Raw genomic sequence first — 10,488 nt, forward strand, 5'->3', positions numbered from 1 at the left:
ATTCTTTCCTCATTTTTCAAACAAGGCAGAATTTAAATTTCATCAATTGGATGTACACAGACAGTTACGTTTTTATCTGCACCGAACAAAAGGTATCCGGAAGTTTGATAAACTATTTGTCTCCTTTTCGGAAAACAAAATTGGGTCCTCTGTCTCCAAGATCACCCTATCCAGATGGATATCTAGTAGCATCTCTTTCGCCTACCACGGAGGAGGAAAAGGTCTGCCATTTCCGGTCAAGGCTCACTCTACTCGGGCTGTTTCTACATCTACAGCCTATCAAGCCAGATTGTCGATGGATGATATATGTGCTGCAGCTATTTGGGCTTCTCCTCATACATTTGTTTCTCATTACAAATTGGACGTGGTTTCTAGGGTCAGGTCGTCCTTTGGCTCCACAGTACTCAGGAGTATTTTCCTATGAGCCACCCAGGATGTAGGTGCTAGGGACGCTGTCCCACGGGTAAGAATGTAGGCGAGATAGGACTACATAACATCAAGAAGTTATGTACTCACCATAACATTCGATGTATGTAGTCCATGTCACCTCACATTCTTACTTACCCTCCCACCTTCCCCCTTCCTGGAGGATCTGGAGGTTAGGTTTGTATCTACAGAGCTCCCTTTACTTTAGCTTATTCTTTTTGTCTGGATGTGGTGTATGCATGGGGTATGAATAAGTATTGCAGTAAACTAGATCTGGAGATACGGAGCAGTGCACCATGGGATACCTGCTTAGCCCAGCCAATAGAAGACTTCGAGCTAGAAAAGTTTGGCCGAGTCTGAGCCGATATTCGGCTCCGAACCCACGGGTAGGAATGTGAGGCGAGATGGACTACATACATCGAACGTTATGGTGAGTACATAATTTCTTGATATTATAGTTCCTTTGTACTCTGATATGGTTAGACCCATTGTACAGAGTAATGCACCCTTTGTCTTGTGCCAAACTAGACACATCAAAAAGCTTCAAAAAAAAAAAAAAGATCTGCAGTCTCAAAAATCTCAGTAATCAGGAAAGGTTGGAATCATTGTTCCTGTACTCCATGTCATATAGTGTCATGAGGAGAGATCTTGGTTTTGCTTTCATTGCTGTTGGGAACCTTATTGTCTAAGACATCCTTTTTCTTGATATACCAAAGAATAGAGTTAGCATTATAGCAAGAGATGTCAATTTACATCAGATATTAAACAAAATGGAGACATAGGCTCATTATTCAGCATGTCCCCTTGCTCTGGTATAGACTCCCTTTGCATGTCAAGCAGTGTGATTCCCTTGTCTACCTTCCAACATATCTTAGACAAACTGATGGCTACCATAAAATACACTGTGGGACTTGCAGGCCTTGCCCTCCTTGAAAAGTTTTGTAAAACATGAGGATGGTTATGAGCAAGGCACACAAAGCCTCTGGTTAATTAGCTTTGTTTTTCCTTAGGCCAGTATAAAAACATGCACTATATGTGAAAACATCACATTATCTCTTTTTTCAGCAACAATAAACTGTTCAGGGTTCTTATGCAAAAGATGAAGCCCCAGATATTTGCTGTGCCTCAGTGTCACTGCTCGACAGAGGCACAGCAAAATAATGGGTATAGTTCCCCATACTAAAGGGGTGGCATTAAGCCACAAATAGGCTTGTAAATGCCCTCGGGCAGATAGCCTAGTATGAACCTATGAACCTATATGTGCTGAAAATTGTTCAGTTCACCATGGTTGTTGGGGAAAAATGTAATAAATCTATTGTATGCAACAGCCTTCCAAATACACACAAGAACATCAGTCATTGTCCAATCACCAACACAGAAATATGTTCTATATACCCACATACACATACACACACACACACACACACACACACACACACACACAAACTGAAATGCAAAGGCCTAAATGTTGCTTTAAAATCTTCTGTTTTTGTCTAAATCACTTTGGCTACACTGCCATTGGTTAATAACAGGTTCTTACAGTAGCAGAAAATACTTGTGCTGGAAGGTAAGCAAAATACGTATATGACAGAGAGAGGATTCCAAGAAAAATGGTGATCCTAGAATGTAGTCAGACCAAAAACAATACCTCCCGATCCATAATCTGATCTCTTATCTTCCAAATGCATGCTCCCCAGCCCACAGCAGTGTACAGTAATAGGGAAAAAAAACAAGACAGCAGCATTTGGAAATTGTGAGAGATGACAAGACACTACACAACAGGGTAACAAAATGAAAACCCCCTGCATCATCAGACATACTCGGGACTACAGTTATGCCAACAATAATGCATTAACAACAGCACAAATAAATGAAAACAGCACACATTTTTCAGTCCCCCACTGTTTAGGCTGAATGTCTAACTCCAGGTTAGCTTGGTGTTATGAAAATAAAGCCTTTGATAACTGCTGACCCCCCCCCCCCAAGAGTTCATATGTGACACTTCTATATGACTTATGATATATAGCAGCACTTTTATATTACACAACCAGCTACCTTTTAGTGCCCCACTGTAGATGATAATTGCTACAAATCTAACTCCCATCTCTCAGCAGTGACACTGTAGCATATTTAATCGTCAAAGAAAGAACCAAATTAAAAATAAGACAAAAAGGTAAAAAAAATCTATGTACTACTGACTCACACTGCAGCTAAAATTGCGAACTTATAAGATAAACAAATAAACCTAATACTACAAAGAACTAGATTCTTTAGACATAACGTACTGCAACAAAAATAAACTATACACACACATATATAAATACAAACACACACACACACACACATATGCTTCCTCAATGTGTACTCGCTGTACAGGAGCTAAAAACAGTGATTTGTCACAGTTTCGCAATCTCTCTACAGTAAAAAGTCATACATACCTGTAATAACCAGCTGCCATTAAGTATAAATGTGCTGTGGTCGCATTCTTCTTCTGCAGAGAGTATGCCTTTCAAATAATCACCTAAGAAACATGCACAGTACCCATGGAACAAAACATGGCAATTATCCATAGCATATAATGCAACAGGATCATTTGGTCTTTCACAAAACCCACTCAGCCCAATATTTAAATAATGAGAAATAATATAAAAATTGCACTAAATTTTCTTCAAACTTTTCACTTTGTTGTGTTATCAACTCAGCCAAAGATACTCTATGAATTTTAAAACATGTCTCACTTCCTACAAAGCCACACCCCACCAGTAATAGCTCCTGCAAAAGTTCTCATACATTGACATTACAATCTTTTTAATGAGAAACACTGATAGTATGGGAACCTCTCAGGTATGCAAAATGTACCTCTGTCTCCACTGTCCCATCAAGTCAAATGAGGGACATTTTCACCTCTTTAACCACCTCATCAAGGTGAATGAGACATTGTCATCTCATTTCACACCTACTGAGCAATTCTCATTACCCCTAAAGAGGATTGTTTTAACTGAAACAAGTGATTAAAGATCCAAGCTTATAAAGGATGTGTTTTCTGTTAACATAGTACAACAGTTTATAAAAATGCTGGCAGTATTTTTATACATTTGAGTTGGTATACAGGTAATTATGAAATGTTAGTTAAAATGTACAAAGTGATATCATTTATTACACACATTTTGAATTTTGTGTGAAGCTTGAGATGAAAACAATGAACAGCATTTTAGGTGATTCTGGATATGAGCAATGGATGCCCAGGCTGACTGTCATCTCCAACAACAATTTAAAAATAAGGTTCCATGTCAATAACTGCATGCTCACTGGTTTTCAGTAACATATCCAATAATAAAAATAATCTGTCCTTAGCAACTGCCATATTCTGAACCAACATTTCTGAGTCACTTAGTAGCCAGAGTAAAAGGATGTATACTGATTTAGGTGGTCACTATTGGTCAACATTACAAAGACTGGAGAGTCTTCATGCACACAGCATTACAAGGGGACAGCCTCAGGTGAAATGGCACCCTGCGAAAAAGGCTTAATATGCCCCCTTTGCCACTGGTTATGCCACCATGCACACATTCATCCATCCATATAACCCTTTTCTTCCTTTTCTGAAATTGTTCTACTCTTCATCGTTTTCCTCCATTTTAGCTTTTATCATAGCCTGGCTAGAGATTCACCTGAAAACCTAAGAAATTTTATTTTTTTATCCAGCTTGGGATTAGTGCTTTGCTTCTGGTGACAGAGCAAGGTACATTAACTAAATCATTTGGTTTTTCAGAAACAATTGTTTCATTTTCCTTTAAAATTTTGTTTTTTGTGTTTGGTCAAAATGTGTATTGCATTAAAGAACATAAAGTTATAAACCCTTTTACCGGTTTGGGGCCCAGACTGTCTGGCGCTTTTGGGGTTGGTTAATAAATCCCAAAAAGGAAAAGGGTTCTAGATTTTACATAGCTTGAAATATCATTTTTTTTCCCGATAGCTGAATGAAGAAAAATTTTTTTAAAAACAGGATGTCTGAAAAGTAAGCCAACATAAAACATTTTTTTGGAAGTTTTTGTTACTGGGTTTTAAAATGTTTTAGAGTTTGCCCGATAGGGATCAACTTTTAAGCCCATTAAGTTCTCCTTCAATTCCAATTTAGGATTTGTCTATTTAGGCTTTCTTAGGCAAATTTTGATTTTGGGGGTTTTTAAAATTTACAATAGTCAAATTGTATCCGAATAAACAAAGAGATTACTTATTCTTGATGAGCAGTAGAGTAAATTGCAGACCAGGGTTTCTAAATTGCCCAAAAAAATGCAAAATTTTAAAAACATTCTTAGATTTTAAAAGTTTAGACCAATCAGAGTTCAGGCAGCTTTTGTTGAAACTAGGTTTTAGATTTCGGATTGAATAAATTTAATTTTGTTGGAAACCAGGGGAAAAAAAAAAAAAGGGTTTTTTAAAAATTTAAACCTTGTTTAAAATAGACAAAATTTTTTGTTTTTCCCGATTTTTGTATTTAAGAGAGATTGTTTTATGTTTTAAAACAGTAGAATATCCATCCCCTTTTTATCCAAGGGAACGGAAAGGGAAATGGCCCGAAGAACCCCCTCAAAGTGGTTTTGGAAGGTGGAGCGGGTTTCAGATTCTGAGTTCCCGGAAAAATTTCCCGTTAATTAATGTAAAGGAAGGTGGGGCTCCAGGTTTTAACTGTTTTTCTCTCTTCCAATATTAAATTTTTTGTTGCCCAAACTTAGTAGCGTTAAAAATTTCTTTGCCTTATCAAATTTGCTGAAAAAATTCAAAAGGAAAGTTTGGTTATAAGATTAACTGCATAAAAAACCCGGTAAAGAAATTTGATAATTTTTCTTTTCAGGTTGATCCTGGAACTTGCTGGTTCCACTTTTGAATTCCCGTTGGTATCACCTTCTTTTGAGGATTTTTCATTCTTCAAATCACGTTATGAATACATTTTAACCGTTGGACTTATTCATAAAAGCTTATTCTTGTTTTACCTATGGGCCCCCTTTTTCCTGGTTGTGGTGTAAGTGTTTTGAAAACTGAAAGAATCGCTCTGCCCCCGGGGTTCCTGAGAGTTGAATGTGAACTCATAAGGTTGAAGATCGGGCCCAAATGTTTTAGGGGCCCAAGAAAAGGGAAAATTTTTTCTCCTGAATGGGGGCCAAAGGGTTTTTAAAAGGTGGGGTGAAAAAACTTCTTCCCTACCATAGTTTTTTTTTTTTATTAAATTCAAATTTTCCCTTATCATAATTTAAACAAAGATTTTGGAAGGTAATTAGTAAATTGGGGGCAGGTAACAATTAAGTTTTCAGTTTTGGTTTTACCACCTTCCTAGGGGTGCCTTTCCCGTTTTGGGAGTATTTAAATCGGAAATTTGCCCCAGGATTTTAAACCGGAAATTTTAAACCCTTTGTTGTTTGCACCTGGAAGCTTTAAGATAGGGGAAAAAGTTATCAGACTTTAAAATTTTTTAGCCCGTCCAAAGTATTAGAAAATTTGGCCCGAATACATTTTTCCGCTATTCCCCTTCTCAATAGTCTAACTTTAGGGCAGGGCTCAAATTTTTTTGGTGATCAACAGTTTCTTTAAAACCTTTGGTGAAGCGTCTTAAACCCCAAAAATATATTTATAAAATTTATTATTTATTCAAAAAATTTTTTAAAATATTAATATAATATAATAATTTATATACACACAAAATATTATAATTTTCAAATTCCCCTTTTAAAAATGAGATTTTCCCCCTTACAAAAAAAGGGGTACGAAATTCCCCTTACCCGGGGGCATTCGCCGTCCTTTTGGGAAAAGGCTAGGATTTTCCCGTCCTTTTTCCGTGGCCAAGGGAACTGCAAGTGGGGGGTTTTAAACCAAATTACTACTTCCAATTCAAATGGACCTAAAACTGTACCCGTTGGGGACCTTTTCCCCGGATTCAGAAAGAATACTTTTAATTGAAAAATATCAAAGTTTCCCTTTACTGTTTCCCTTTTCCCCGCCCGCATGCGCCTTTGCCTTTCTTCCCAAGGACCAAAGGTCGTGGTGCTGAACTTTGGTTAAAATTTTTACCTTACTTTGGATCCTGATTGTCAAAAAAAGGAAAGACCCACCTCCGGTTTGCAAACCCCGGTTTAAAAAGCCTGGTTTCGGCGAAAAAACCAGTCAATCTTCAAGGGAAACTTTTTTGAGCTGTACCCCCGAAAGGCCTTTAAACCCACAACGGGGTTCTAGTATTTTTCAACACCATCCCTGGTTCCTACCCAAGGGTCCCCAAGGCCTTCAGCCCTTTTTTGGCCTTTCCAGCAAAGCAGAAACTGCAAAAAGTCCCAAATAAAGGCCCATTCAGTTCAAAAGTTATCCAAAAATTTTTCAAGGGGGGCCCTTGGGGCCCCCAGGAAAGACCTACAAGGACCGTGCCCGAGATTTTGATTAACAAATTAAATTATATAATATAGTAATAATAGAATACAAACTGTACTATATATATATATATATATATATATATATATATATATATATATATATATATTTTTATTTTTATTTTTTAATTTTTAGGGTTGGGCCAATATACACCACAAACCCAAAACCCCAAAACAGATAAAAAAATATATAAAAATTAAAATTAAATAAAAATATAAAAATAAAATATATATTAATTATATATATTATAAAGATATAATTAGGTATATATATAAAAACAACAATTGGCTAAGCTTCTGGTGTCATTCAAAGGGGATCAAGTATTTGTCTGCCTGGGACGACTAAAGGCGGAGGCAGAGGCGTGCCCATATTCATTAAAGATATCCACATCTCCAGGGTAGTTGCTCAGCATAGTGCATCTGAGATTATCCAAGTGCAACTAACTCTGGGCAAGACCGCAATCCAAACTGCAGCTTGCTACAGATCCCCCACCATGCCCCAGGTTTCTCACTCCTCATTTCTTGATACACTGGAAAATATTAGGGTACAACCCAACACCCTAAAAATGGGCGATTTCAACTACCCTGCCATTAACTGGGAAAACTACTCGTGTACCAACTCTTTTGCTCATTTTTTTCTGGAATTCATAAATGCCAATGCCTTGGATCAACTTATCCACACCCCCACCAGGGGCAGCAATATCCTAGACCTGGTCTTTACCAACATGGGTGACCGGTGTTCCACACCACAGGTCAATTCCTCGTTGGTCAGATCCAACCACAAGCTAATCACCCTAGACATCCACATCCCAGCCCCACCCCCCATTAGGGAAACCACTGTAAAAAAATTTCTCCAAAGTCAACTTCACTCTTCTTAAGACAGAAGTGGCAAACTTCACAACACTCATGCAGATGGACAATAGAGGTACGACTGCTGAATCCTACACAAACTTTATAAGCACTTACTAAGTGTATGGATTGTGCTATCCCTAACAGAACCAAGATCCTATCCTCCAAAAAAATAAAGCTAATCTGGTGGTCCCCTGCCATAAACAAACTCTACAACAGAAGAAAGAAACTGTTGCAAAAAAGAGTAAAATCCCACGATTGGAGGGGGAACTCCCTGATCAGCCTCAGTAAGAAGCTGAGATCCATCATAAAATCCTCCAAAGCTAGTTACGAAAACAAAATCACCACTGATTCTAAAGACAACCACAAAGCATTCTATAGCTATATCAAGAATCTCAGTGGCAACACTCAGATCTCATCTGAGTTACAGCACAATGGCACTAAATATATAGAACCAACTGATATTGCCAAAATCCTGGCAGATAGGTTCAGTGCTAACTTTACCCCCCTCTCTCCCCCTAAAGGAGCCATCTCTATACTGGAAGAATGCAACGTTCCTGTAATCACGGCTGCACAGGTAAAAACCACACTCTCCAAAGCCAAGAACACAGCATCCATGAGACCTGACAACATCACAGGCTGCATTCTACACGAACTACAGAACGAAATGACACCCCACCTAAGTACCATGTTCAATCATAGCCTCACCTCAGGCTTTGTGCCCACTGAATGGCACACAGCAATGGTTATCCCACTCCACAAAGGGGAAGCCACCACGGACCCTGGGAAGTACCACCCCATTAGCCTGACGAGCCTGGTCTGCAAAACCACGGAACGTATCATCATGGAACTTATAAACAAAGTCATTGGTAAGCTCCAAACTCTGGACCCCATCCAGTTCGGGTTTGTAAAAGGCAGATCATGTCTCCTAAACCTGATAGACTTCTTTGAAGCAGTCACCAAAGCCGTAGACGAGGGTAAGGTGGTTCACACAGCTTATCTAGATCTCGCCAAGGCTTTCGACACCATCCCCCACTCTGGAATTATAGGTAAACTCACTAAACTAGGTATAAATCCCTATGTCACTAGATGTTTACCAACTGGCTCACTGACGGAACCCACACTGTGAAAGTAGCAGACTTCAAGTCAGACTTCAGACCAGTGACAAGTGGGAGTACCACAGGGTTCAGTCCTGGGTCCTCTCCTGTTTGGTATCTACTTCTCTAAAGTACAGGCTAACACAGAAGGTCTTTGGCTAACAAAGTTCGCAGATGACTGCAAACTAGGAGCCATAATCGAAACTCCTAACGATGTGGACATCCTACAGAAGGGCCTCACTGAGACAGATAATTGGTGTCAAAGCCATGGCCTCAAGCTCAATGCCAAAAAGTGCATTGTCATCCCCTTTGGTAAAAACTCTGTACCCATGAACTACCACATAGGTGGTAGTCTACTTAACACCGAAAGTGTGATAAGAGACCTTAGGACACAGGTGGACAGTAGTCTCTCCTTTGATAATCACATTGCCACAGTAGTCAGGAAATCCTTCTACGTGGCACACCTCATCAGAAAAGGTTTTTCATCCAGGAAAAAAGAGGTCATTGTTCCCCTCTACTCTTCACTCATTATAGAGTCCAATGCCCCTTTTGGTATGTACCTCACAAGACATCTACAACAACTGGAAAGGCCGCAGAAATACCTCACAAAGAGGATTACTGGCCTCAAACAGATGCCCTACGCAGACCATATAACAAAACTCCAGCTTTACTCCATTGCATATCGCCTACTCAGAGGCGATCTCTGCCTAACGTACACAGCTATGTCAAACTCAGAGCTGATGGACATGCTCCACTTAAAGAAATCCCAATCCCTTCGAACTACACGCTCTAGGGACCTAGACCTTGTCACCACAATAAACAGAACATGCTGGAGGGATAGATTCCTGTCCCAGAGACTTCCCATACTCTGGAACAAACTACCAATCTATATCAAACAAAGCTCCTCATTTACACTCTTCAAGAAAAATCTTGATGATTGGATGGGAAATAGGAAATTCATCCCAGGGATCACTTCTGTGGCTCTGCTCGACAGTGGGACAGGAAAATAATTTTCTTGGATGGCAAAAGCCAGGGTACCTTTTTGGCTAGGCTTATATAGGCCCTAGGGCCAATAGCCTAGTACCTGCCTATGAACATGATCGACAAACCACGATGCTATACCAGTGATGGTCTGCACATATCGCCCCTGGGATTCAGGTTACTGGCTAAGGCTCTTGCCACCCCTATAGTGCCTTTTTAGGCAAGGCTCAAAGGACAAAACTCTCAACTTAAAGGACACAAACATGCAAAATCTGAAGGTAATGCTACTCAATGCCAGAAGTCTAAACCTCAAAATGCACTCCCTCGAGGCGCTCCTAATAATGGAGAACATCGATGTCTGTGCAGTAACTGAGACCTGGTTCAAGGCTCCAAAGAACACCCCAGCAATACCAGGCTACAATTCTTACCACACCTTTCGGCCACCAAATTAGGACCAAAATACTAAAGGTGGAGGAGTGTCTATATTCATCAAGGATACTCACACCACAAGGTTAGTTGCCCAACACGATGCATCTGAAATTCTCCAGGTGCAACTAACACTAGGGAAGACTGCAATCCAAGCTGTAGCTTGCTATAGATCCCCCACCATGCCCCAAGATTCTCACCACAACTTTCTAAACACACTGGAAAATATTAAGATACAACCGAATACCCTAATACTGGGAGACTTCAACTACCCTGCCATTAACTGGGAAAAA

General features: G+C 39.5%; 1 protein-coding gene across 1 annotated transcript in view; it reads left to right on the top strand.

Moving 5' to 3' along the window:
• WBP11 (WW domain binding protein 11) overlaps positions 1-10,488 on the top strand; it is a gene marked incomplete in the record, with an annotated part of 1,089,603 nt that overhangs the window by 404,994 nt on the left and 674,121 nt on the right.

The sequence above is a fragment of the Protopterus annectens genome, chromosome 1.part0 (genome assembly GCF_019279795.1).
Source record: "Protopterus annectens isolate FY-2018-M chromosome 1.part0, PAN1.0, whole genome shotgun sequence".
NCBI classification, from domain to species: domain Eukaryota; kingdom Metazoa; phylum Chordata; order Ceratodontiformes; family Protopteridae; genus Protopterus; species Protopterus annectens.